The sequence below is a fragment of the Orcinus orca genome, chromosome 7 (genome assembly GCF_937001465.1).
Source record: "Orcinus orca chromosome 7, mOrcOrc1.1, whole genome shotgun sequence".
NCBI lineage: Eukaryota > Metazoa > Chordata > Mammalia > Artiodactyla > Delphinidae > Orcinus > Orcinus orca.
Genome location: NC_064565.1, coordinates 109,622,734 through 109,635,632, shown reverse-complemented (window position 1 = coordinate 109,635,632; position 12,899 = coordinate 109,622,734). Strand labels below are relative to the sequence as shown.

General features: G+C 38.2%; 1 non-coding gene across 1 annotated transcript; it reads left to right on the top strand.

Annotated features, from left to right (window-relative positions):
• The first annotated feature begins 11,963 nt into the window (after positions 1-11,963).
• Positions 11,964-12,067, top strand: LOC117201882 (U6 spliceosomal RNA). Its single transcript, XR_004484008.1, has one exon. It is a non-coding gene; the product is annotated as a U6 spliceosomal RNA (small nuclear RNA).
• The last annotated feature ends 832 nt before the right edge of the window (positions 12,068-12,899 follow it).

Genomic DNA, 12,899 nt, shown 5'->3' with positions numbered 1-12,899 from the left:
TGGTCACTCTTGTTTCATCTGTACTCCTCATGCAATTCCTCACCTTTTTTAATATTTAAGTTTATCATCAATAAAATGGAGAATATAACACCTACTTCATGAAGATTTACAGAGACGGAATACCAGCCTGTTAAACACATGATTCCTGGCCCATAGTGTATTCAATACATGGGTGTGTTTCTCTCTTCTCCTAACTGAATAAATATTCACATTAGTCACACTGTTAGGATGTACTTATTTTTTCTAAGGACTTTTACATTAATCATCTCCAGATAGTTCCTTTCTTTTTTACACAAACCCACTGTGTCTTAATTTGAAATGAATATATTCCTATGACTGAAGTAGGCAAAATAGAACTTGAGATGAAAATTATCCATCAACCTGTCTATCCTCCTTCTGCTGCTATTTTGTATAACCTGATTTCAATGTCTGCTTTGCCGGCAAATCATTTTGACCTTTCTGGGGAGTTTATGCAAATATCAAAGACTCAGAAAAAAATTAAATTTGGCAGAAAAAGTCAAGCTTCATCTTGTTTCCCTTGACGATACAAGATTTTTCATCTTTTTAACTTCTCAACCAAGGGAAATCTAGATTTAAGAAACTTCTCCAAGATCTTTCTTTGTATTTCTATATTTTCTCTTCTAGTTTCTGCCAACATCCTCAGCACTAGGAATAACTTTCATTGAGGTTCTTTCATTGAAAATTGTTTTAAACCTCAGCTCCCAAAGGACGGACTTGTTTACCCAGGGGCCAGAGCAGAGTAAGCAAAAAAACACACAATCCAAAGGCATAATAGAAGATAAATCCTATTTCAATAAAATATTTCCCTAGACAAAAATGTGCTATTGCAAATCCCTGGTTTTGAAAAGCAAACTTCTTCAAAATTGATTTTTGGTAGGAATCTAATTAAATATGCTTGAATTAAACTTCTAAGTGCCAAGACTGTAAAGATATATTGATTAATAACTCCCTAATCTCCATCATAAACGTTCATTTATCATTGATTATGCACTTATGACATCCCATGAGCTCTTTAATGTAATGCCATTTTAAAAGATTGGAATCTAAAAAAATAGAAAGTACCACGTCAGCATTTTCCACATGACACAGAGATTTATCGGAGAGAAGACTGCATTGAAACATCCTAAAGTAATTCTATTTTCTCAGCATTTCTCAAACCGTTATGGCAACATAGGCTATTTATGAATTTTGCAATTTTAAAAAAGCCATGAAGAGCTTAAAAAGATGATTCAAGCACATCTTCAAAGATTACTGAAAAGCTAGGGGGAAAAAAGGCCCATGAGAAAAGCTAAAAGAATCTTTTTACCTCATCTAGAAAGAGTTAAGGAGTAATTTAATAATAATCTTTAACTACACAGCCAATTAGGCAAGGAGTGGTAACTGTAAAGTCTCTATCTTTACTAAAAGCATAAGAATATGTTGTGATATATAGATGATATAACATAATTTCCTGGGGGGAATCTTATTTTTAATAGATGAAATTCCTCAGTCTAAAATATGGGGGTTGGGGCACGGGGTGTTAGAGGAAGTGGGTGAATAACCACACAACCTCTCAATAAAGGTCAACTTCTTCAGATAACCCTTTAGCTAAGTAAATGAAGTAATAACACCTCACTAGTTTCTCACCAAACACCCAGCTATTGACAAATTGGTTACCTGTTACTCTCTCTCTCCACCTCTCTCTCTCTCTGTCTCTCTCTCTCTCTCTCTCTCTCTCTCACACACACACACACACACACACACACACACACACATCCTTCCACCCTCCAACTTGCAAAGATACTCTTTTGAATGGGGAACAGATTGGGTGAATATCCGTTTCTTCCCGACTGAGGGAGTTGACAGTTAGGACCTCCTCTCATTCACGAATCTCATTGCCTTCGCCCTCCTCCTCCCTGGATGGTCTGGAGGCTTAAGATATGAAAAGCAACTCTGTAATTTTAGAAGAATATTTTTTCCTCCTACCGTGTTTGGTTCTTAGCTGGGTCTCTGTAACAAAAGACAGATTAACAAGAGAAAAGCATACGAATTTATTTGATCTAAGTTTTATGTGCCACAGGAGCCTTCATAAGGAAATGAAGACCCAGAGGAATATCTAAACCTGTGTGTTTTTATCTTAGATTTGATGAAAACTGGAAAGTCATGAAAAAAATGTGATAGGACAGAAAGGATATGAGCTAAGAGTAGTAAACTGGGGGAAACTTAGCATAGCCTGCTTATTCAGGTTCCTTTCTGTGTCCCTTTGTCTTTGGAGGTAAGGATGCTCCTTTCCTCTGGGTATAGGGAGGGCACCTCTCACATGAGGGTCTAATGACCTGCTTCAGGGGAAGGTCAGAAAGTCCTTCCTGCAGTGTCTCAAATTCCTATTAAAAATATTAGAGGGGCTTCCCTGATGGCGCAGTGGTTGAGAGTCCGCCTGCCGATGCAGGGGACACGGGTTCGTGCCCCGGTCTGGGAAGATCCCACATGCCGCGGAGCGGCTAGGCCCGTGAGCCATGGCCGCTGAGCCTGCACGTCCGGAGCCTGTGCTCCACAACGGGAGAGGCCACAACAGCGAGAGGCCCGCGTACCGCAAAAAAAAAAAAAAAAAAAATTAGAGAAAAACAAATATTGTATATTAATGCATATATGTGGAATTTAGAAAAATGGTACAGATGAACCTATCTGCAAAGCAGAAATAGAGACACAGACATAGGGAACAAACATATGGACACCGAGGGGGGAAAATGGGGGTTGGGATGAATTGGGAGATTCGGATTGACATATATACACTACTATGTATAAAATAGATAACTAATGAGAACTTACTAAAAAAAATATTTAGTATGCCAAGATGCATATTTGGGGGTAGCATTCCTAAACCCCATTACCACCAAGTTTGGGAAGCACACATGAAAAAGAAGAGAAGAGTAGTGGTGCAAAGTGGTCACTTGATGTCATGAAAATCACAGTGCCGTGCTGCTCTGTCTTTCCTGTCCTCCCTGGGGAATGCAAAATGATCCTTTCTAGCTCTCCTGGCAGAAAGCCATTGCACTCAGCTACTCTAGGACCTGCCAGATGGACCCTGATTACACACTCCATTAGGTTATCTAGCTAGGATAACTGGTGCCTTCGTCTACCCTAAATTAAATAAAAGTAGGATCATGAAAATGGATTTTTAGTTATAACCCCAAAGGGCTTAATTAAGGGAGGGACACTCTAAACAGAAAGATTACCTCACAGAAAGTAGAGCAGTGATGCTGTTATTTTAAGTGCATGAAATAGGGTTGTGTTCAAATTTGGGGCAGCCTCACATACACCAAAACTGAAAATTTTCAGATGTGTTTAAAGCATGTAATACTTGCCAGCCCAGGTAGCTCAGATGAGTGTTTTCACTTCACATCCATTAATCCAAACCTGTGATGGGTACAGTTGCTCAGCCTTAGGCTTCACTATTTCATAAGCTATTTTGGAGTCAACTCAAAGAATAGCTGAAGTTGAAAGCCAGATTTTCAATATCAAACAAAACAATGACTTATATGGATTTCCAACGTGTTTGGGCCCTGATCATTCGGACAACTTTTTTCTTACCTTTCTATTCTCGTGGAGATGGCCTCAATGCAGTTATCTTCAGGGGAATAGGATTGAGGGATTGAACTTGAAGAAGGAGAAGAGAGTGATGTTTGACATTTAAACAAATTTCAACAAGTGTTTTTAAAAATATTAAAGGCTTACTTCCATTAAAGCAACAACAGACTAGATATCAGGAAAATCCTTACACTACAAAACACCTAAAACTTGTGGATATAAATTTAACTTTTTAAAATAAATGTCTGAATTGGTAATAAGTAAGAAAAATTCCTCAGAGGCCAAAGCAGGATAGGAAACCAGATAGAAAAGGAAGAACTGTGTCTGTCATGTGCTCAAGGCATCTGCTGATTCTCCCAGTGACCTGGAGTTTGGGCTTCAGTGGCACCCCAAAGGGCTACATCCTCAGTGAGTGGTGAAATAGAATAAAACAGGGGGGGAAAACCCTAACAAAGAAGATTAATCTGGGTGGAATTGGAAGAATTAACTCTAAGAATTTGTCTTCATAAGCCAGCACTCACATAATTCTAGAACCCAATTCCTGCAAGCTAATTTCTTTTTTAAACTGAGAATTTAGTTTAAAGTGGTCTGGGGACTTCCCTGGTGGCGTAGTGGTTAAGAATCTGCCTGCCAATGCGGGGAACACGGGTTTGAGCCCTGGTCCGGGAAGATCCCACATGCCATGGAGCAACTAAGCCCGTGTGCCACAACTACTGAGCCTGCTCTCTAGAGCCCGTGAGCCACAACTACTGAAGCCCGTGTGCCTAGAGCCCGTGCTCTGCAACAAAGACAAGCCACGCCAATGAGAAGCCCGCGCACCACAACGAAGAGTAGCCCCTCCTCGCCCCAACTAGAGAAAGCCTGTGTTCAGCAACGAGGACCCAATGCAGCCAAAAATAAATAAATAAATAAATAAATTTTTTTTAAAAAGTGGTCCGGATTGGCAATGGTTGCAGGCACATACATGTATTAAAAGCAGATGCTCTCTAGAAGAGTGTCCCTCAATACAAGAATCAAAATATTGCCACAGATGAAATTCCACCAAATATGAGTTTATGATTACAAAATCCAAAATCATATAAGGATATAAAATATCATAAGCAAATCAACTGAAACAATAAACAGCATAATCAGACCAACAAAGGTTTTAAAAGAATTATCAGCATCATTGTGTGGAATTGCTGGATCATGGCAATAATAAAATGCAAACAGAGTTTTAATCAGTTTTATTATTGCTTTTAAATTCTCTACGGACAATTCTCCCCCTTACTGACTGCACCCAGGACAGACAACTCCCACCACCAGCATTCTTATACACCCCCGCTTTGTTTAAGGGTGAATATGTCAAGTGTAACTACTAAAAAATTAGAAATAGATTACATAATTTATATACAGAAGAGAGGAATACAACATATTATGGAAAAATGATAACCCTAAAGAATTCAAGAAAGGAGGGGAGAATTCAGGAGCATGAAAAAATACGAAAAATATAGTAGTAAAAAATAATAAACAAGCTCCTAGACTGAACTACCAATTTACAGAAAATAGAGGAGGTACAAGGACTCATTAAATAACATCCAAGGATATCACTCAAAAACACCAGAACCTGGGAAGCTATGGTTCTTTTCAACAAATAAAATTCAAGGGGATAAGAAAAAGAAGTTGATAGTATCTTAGGGGTCTATCAATCAATTGTCATGTGTGAATTTTATTTGAATCCTGATTCATACCAAGAAACTAATCAGGGAAATCTGAACACTGACTAGAGATATTAAAGAATTATTAATGTTTTTAGGTGTGATAGTAGTTTGTGGTTATGCTTTCGTGAGTCCTTATTTTTAAAGATACGCACAAATATTTATTAAGCTATATGATACAGGATTCAAATTAATCTATGAGGGGAAAGGGTAAGTGCTTGGGGCATTGATGAGACAAGATTGGCTCTGAGCTGGTAATTGATGAAGCCTGGTGATGGATAAATAGGCATTTGTAAACTATTCTGTCCACTTTTGTGAACGTTTATAATTTTCTAAAAATTAAATTCAAACAATTTTAAGTTAAATTACCCAGTAAAAAAAAGTAAAATACTAAAAGGTATTGCCAGACAGGATTCCAATTATAAATGGAATCATTATAAATGATTCCAAATATATTCTATTTATAGAAAACACATCTAAAATACAAGGACATCTAAGGTTCAAGGGGGAGATGGGGGAAAGAAAAAATTCACACCATACAAAAAAATTTTTAAGTTACTATAAATTTTTAAAATATAAAATATAATTAAGGCCTCTTGATCTAGACATATAAAAGAGTCATTAAAACAAGGGTTCAATTATTTCATTAGAAACATACATTAATTCTAAACTTTTATAGGTCTATTAATATAATTTCAATGGTTCTAGATGGAAACACTGACATTTTTTCAAGTATATTACATTCTAGGAAAAGAATAAACTATATATACAGATATAGTAAATATGTACTATATCTGTATATATAACTATATAGTTATAGTTTTAGAATATGTATATATTTGGAGAGTTTCAGAAGCATACAAAGTTAAAATTTACTGAATTCATACTATATAGGCACACTTCTATATGCCTTACATGTAATAACTTATTTAATCCTCACAACAAGTGTGTGAGTAGGTATTGTTATTATTCTAATTTTACAAATGAGAAAACCGAGACAGAGAATCACACCTGCGGAAGCTCTCTCAGCTTGTAGTAAAATATCATTATATATATTCAGTGTCAGACTTATGTGACTCATTGTCCTTTTCTTTTCCTTTCATTCTTTTTTTTTTTTTTTTTTTAGTTTTTAGTTTTTAGTTTAGGGGAGTTAATTTTCTGTCATTGTTGGACTTTTCCTAATAATAAGCATTTACATAATCTATTCAGCCAAATACAGAAAGGGAAAATGTAGTTCTACTATGAGTCAGAAACTAAACGAATCAGAGGACTCAACTCCTGACAGGAGCCCAGTAACACAGTTTTAGTCTGGTCTCTCCCACCATGGACTCAGAGGACAGGCTTCCTGAATATGTGTGGTGCTAAAATACATGGTTCTTTAGTGTTTTATCCTAGACTAAGATACCATGAAAGACAGGACCATCATGAACCTCATCAACATCACATTAAAGCCTCAGCTATTGGCCAGTAAACAGGATACAACCAAAAGATGGAGCTGATGAAACTGAAACAAACCATCTGTATGGTCTCAGTGAGCAACTGGGACCCAAAATACCATTTCAATACTTTCAAGTCTGTCCCCAAAATAACACGGAAATCAGACAACTTGGATCATCCAAGAGCAGGAAGATGAAATATCCTAGAGTGAATGATATATATTAGCTGTCTGTGCCTTACCTCATAAAAGTGTGATTTGTTTTGATTTGGATAATAGATAAAGAAATACAGAGCACAGGTCCAATACATATTAAGTGATCAATGTGTGATTATTATTATTATACTAGTACTGTATACAGGCATAGTTCAGAGATATTGCAGGCTTGGTTCTAAACTGCTTCAGTAAGGTGAATATCAAAATGAAGTGAGTCACATGAATTTTTTGTTTACCAGTGCATATAAACGTTATACTGTATTGCACTGTTGATGGCAATGTAAACTGATACAGCCACTATGAGGAAGAGTATGGAAGTTCCTTAAAAAACTAAAAATAGAATTACCACATTACCCAGCAATCCCACTACTGGGCATATACCCTGAGAAAACCATAATTCAAAAAGAGTCATGTACCACAATGTTCATTGCAGCGCTATTTACAATAGCCAGGACATGGAAACAACCTAAGTGTCCACTGACAGATGAATGGATAAAGAAGATGTGGCACATATATACAATGGAATATTACTCAGCCATAAAAAGAAACAAAATTGAGTTATCTGTAGTGAAGTAGATGGACCCAGAGTCTGTCATACAGAGTGAAGTAAGTCAGAAAGTGAAAAACAAATGCTGTATGCTAACACATATATATGGAATCTAAAAAAAAAAAGGTTCTGATGAAGCTAGGGGCAGGACAGGAATAAAGATGCAGACGTAGAGAATGGACTTGAGGACACCAGGAGGGGGAAGGGTAAACTGGGAAAAAGTGAGAGAGTGGCATGGACATGTATACACTACCAAATATAAAATAGATAGCTAGTGGGAAGCAGCCACATAGCACAGGGAGATCAGCTCTGTGCTTTGTGACCACCTAGAGGGGTGGGACAGGGAGGGTGGGAGGGAGGGAGACACAAAAGGGAGGGGATATGGGGATATATGTATATGTATAGCTGATTCACTTTCTTATACAGCTGATTCACTTTCTTATTACACCATTGTAAAGCAATTATACTCCAATAAAGATGTTTAAAAGAAGTTATACTGTAGTCTATTAAATGTGCAATAGCATTGTCTTTAAAAATAATGTACAAATCTTAGATAAAAAATACACTATTGCTAAAAAATGCTACCATGATTGTGAGAAATGCATTTGTGAGGGGAGCTCAGCATTCTTGAAGAACTCTGTGGTTGCTTTTCTCTGCAGGTCAGAAATTACAGTAGGAGCTGATACCATTGAAATGAGATACTTAAATGCAATGGAGATAATGGGGTCCTGGGGTAGCAGAGGCCAAGTGCTGTCACTTAATTGCCAAAGACAAGATGGTACGGTTACCACAATGGAGCCAAAGCAGTGATCAGAATAGCCTAACTCACAGAGACCTGTGGTGTTGGCTAGTTAGCATCCCCAGAAAAGAAACAGATGCACAATCTACTAAATTCTTACTTGATCTGTCTAAGCAGAGGTGTTCAAATTAATTTTAAGCAACTCAATATTCACTCAACGTTGTAATGGAAAACACTGACATTTGCTTTGTGATAATTTAGAGTCTGATGTTTTTAGTAGAGTAAAAGCTGCCTGGAAACTAATCCACCCAAGGATAAAAGATGCCTGAAATTTAATCCACCCAGGTGTCTTTAATTTAAGTCCAAGGCGAATGAGTTTAGGGGTAGTGGGAAGAAATGCTTGGGCATAGGAGGCAGCTCCACTGGGAAAGTTTTCAAAATGTTTCTTCCCAGATTAGATAGAATGTTGAGACAAATGACTTTATTCTCTACTATAGGCCTTGATCTCTCCCTGCTGTGTGCTGAGTAAACACCTCATATCAATTTTACAATTCACAAATTCTCTCTTTGATGGTGCCCACATTTATTTTTGTTGCTTGAGTTTTTATTTCAACTTGCATATTTTTATTCCCAAGATTTCAGATTGGTTGTTTTGATATCAACCTATTCTTATTTCATTTCTACCTGTATTTGCCTCCTAAATTCTTATTCTTTTTTTATGGAAGTCATCCCTTTATTTATCGCCTTGAAAATCCAAAAAAAATATTATTTAAAAGACATTGTCAAGAAGAAGTAAAGCTGTCACTGTTTGCAGATGACATGATACTATAAATAGAGAATTCTAAAGATGCTACCAGAAAACTACTAGAGCTAATCAATGAATTTGGTAAATTAGCAGGATACAAAATTAATGCACAGAAATCTCTTGCAGTGCTATACACTAATGATGAAAAATCTGAAAGTGAAACTAAGAAAACACTCCCATTTACCAATGCAACAAAAAGAATAAAATACCTAGGAATAAACCTACCTAAGGAGACAAAAGACTTGTATTCAGAAAATTATAAGACACTGATGAAAGAAATTAAAGATAATACAAATAGATGGAGAGATATACCATGTTCTTGGATTGGAAGAATCAACATTGTGAAAATGACTCTACTACCCAAAGCAATCTACAGATTCAATGCAATCCCTATCAAACTACCAATGGCATTTTTCACAGAACTAGAACAAGAAATTTCCCAATTTGTACGGAAACACAAAAGACCCTGAATAGCCAAAGCAATCTTGAGAAAGAAAAACGGAGCTGGAGGAATCAGCCTCCCCGACTTCAGACTATACTACAAAGTTCCAGTAATCAAGACAGTATGGTACTGGCACAAAAACAGAAATATAGATCAATGGAACAGGATAGAAAGCCCAGAGATAAACCCACACACATATGGTCACCTTATCTTTGATAAAGGAGGCAAGAATATACAGTGGAGAAAAGACAGCCTCTTCAATAAGTGGTGCTGGGAAAACTGAACAGCTACATGGAAAAGAATGAAATTAGAACACTCCCTAACACCATACACAAAAATAAACTCAAAATGGATTAAAGACCTAAATGTAAGGCCAGACACTATAAAACTCTTAGAGGAAAACACAGGCAAAACACTCTATGACGTAAATCACAGCAAGATCCTTTTTGACCCACCTCCTAGAGAAATGGAAACAAAAACAAAAATAAACAAATGGGACCTAATGAAACTTAAAAGCTTTTGCACAGCAAAGGAAACCATACACAAGATGAAAAGACAACTCTCAGAATGGGAGAAAGTATTTGCCAATGAAGCAACCGACAAAGGATTAATCTCCAAAATTTACAAGCAGCTCATGCAACTCAATATCAAGAAAACAAACAACCCAATCCAAAAATGGGCAGAAGACCTACATAGACATTTCTCCAAAGATATACAGGTTGCCAACAAACACATGAAAGGACGCTCAACATCACTAATCATTAGAGAAATACAAAGCAAAACTACAATGAGGTATCACTTCACACTAGTCAGAATGGCCATCAGCAAAAAATCTACAAACAATAAATGCTGGAGAGGGTGTGGACAAAAGGGAACCCTCTTGCACTGTTGGTGGGAATGTAAATTGATACAGCCACTATGGAGAACAGTATGGAGTTTCCTTAAAAAACTACCAATAGAACTACCATACAACCCAGCAATCCCACTACTGGGCATATACCCTGAGAAAACCATAATTTAAATAGAGTCATGTACCCCAATGTTCATTGCAGCTCTATTTACAATAGCCAGGACATGGAAGCAACCTAAGTGTCCATTGACAGATGAATGGATAAAGAAGATGTGGCACATATATACAATGGGATATTACTCAGCCATAAAAAGAAATAAAATTGAGTTATTTGTAGTGAGGTGGATGGACCTAGAGTCTGTCATACAGAGTGAAGTAAGTCAGAAAGAGAAAAACAAATACTGTATGTTAACACATATATATGGAATTTAAAAAAAAATGGTCATGAAGACGTACTAGAGAATGGGCTTGAGGACACGGGGAGGGGGAAGGGTAAGCTGGGACGAAGTGAGAGAGTAGCATGGACATATATACACTACCAAATGTAAAATAGATAGCTAGTGGGAAGCAGCCGCATAGCACAGGGAGATCAGCTCGGTGCTTTGTGTCCACCTAGAGGGGTGGGATAAGGGAGGGTGGGAGGGAGATGCAAGAGGGAAGAGATATGGGAACATATGTATATGTATAACTGATTCACTTTGTTATAAAGCAGAAGCTAACACACTACTGTAAAGCAATTATACTCCAATAAAGATGTTAAAAAAAAAAAAAGACGTTGCCAGTTCTATAAAGTCAATTTCATCTGAAATGAATTCATGTCCTAAGTTTTATTTCATTGTTCTTTCTCAGCATTCGATGTTTCCAAATGTGCATTAGTTATTTATTACTGCATAACAAATTACTACAACACTTTATGACTTAAAAAGCACACGTTGATTATCTCACAGTTTCTGAGTCAGGAATCTGGGTACAGCTTAACTGGGTGCTCTGCTTCAGAGTCTCTTACAGGCTGCAGTCAAGGTATTGACTGGGCTGTGGTCCCCTCATGGCTTGTCTGGGTCAGGATCCATTTCAAGTTCATGTGACTGTTGGCATAATTCAGTTCTTTGTGGGCCATTCAGCCGAGGTCTTCAATCCTTTGCTGGCTGTTGACTGAAGACCATCCTCAATTCCGTGCCATGTGGGTCTCTGCAACATGGCAGCTTGCTTCATCAAAGTGTACAAGACAAGAAATCAAGAGTCAGCTTGAAGATGGAAGTTACAGACTTTATGACCTAATCAAGGAAGTGACATCCTACGATTTGTGTGGCATTGTGGTCATTAGCCATTAGATCCAACCAATACTCAAGAGAAGGTGATTTCACAAGTGTGTCAACACCTGGAGGCAAGGATCATTGGGTGCCATCTTAGAGGCTCCTACTACAAAGAGTGTTTGAAACTTGTTTGCAGACTTACTTAAAGTGAGAGGTGTTGTGGTTTTGTTTTCATTTCTTTCTCTTCTCACCCCAACTCCCCACACCTTGCTTCTTCCTGTCTGGAAGTTTTGTAGTTATCTTTCCTGCCCCACCCCCAGGACCCATCCCATAGCAGTCATGGGATATCATAGATTATCCTCAAACCACAGATGATTTAAGTCAATCTGTGGTCTCAAATGCGGCATATACGCTAAAACTGGAATGATACAGAGATGATTAGCATGGCCCCTGTGCAAGGATGACATGCAAAGTCATGGAACATTTCATATTTAAAAGAATAAGAGGGGCTTCCCTGGTGGCGCAGTGGTTGGGAGTCCGCCTGCCAATGCAGGGGACACGGGTTCATGCCCCGGTCCGGGAAGATCCCACATGCCGCGGAGCAGCTGGGCCCATGAGCCATGGCCGCTGAGCCTGCGCGTCCGGAGCCTGTGCTCCGCAACGGGAGAGGCCACAACAGTGAGAGGCCCGCGTACCGCAAAAAAAAAAAAAAAAAAGAATAAGAGGGGGAAGGGGAGGGGAGAGGAAGAAGAAGAGGAGAAGCAGGAGGAAAAGATTTGCCATCTCAGGACTGTGTCCATGCTCCAGTCTCTCTGGTGGACAATAGTTTAGAAGCCACAGCCCCAGGCAGCAAGGAGCAGTAGATATTTTTCAAGACCCAAGAGGACCCACCCTGGCACCTAACCTTGAAAGTGAGCGTGGCTCTGGTCTCCCATCTCATGTGGGATATCTAGTCTCTGCTATCATATCCCCAGTCTCTTAATAGCCCATTTTCAGGCCCAGAACCCGACAAGGCCACGGCGACAGCCTTGCGTTCTGCATTCTCATTCTGTGTCTTCTCCATGGGGATATTTATCTTGATTTTGAGTCCAGCTATACTAAACTTATTTTATGTTATCCACACTAGATCTTTGTTTGCTTTTTTGAACATAGAGGTTGCATCAATGTGAAAATACTGAACCACTGCTATCCAAAATCTCAGCCTACGATCTCTACTCCTTATAAAACAGCAAAATCTCCACAATTGGAGAAAGTTGTAGAGAAGAACCAGAAAAAGAAAAAAGGAAAGGAAAAGGAAGGGAAAGAAGAGGAGAGGGAAAGAAGAGAA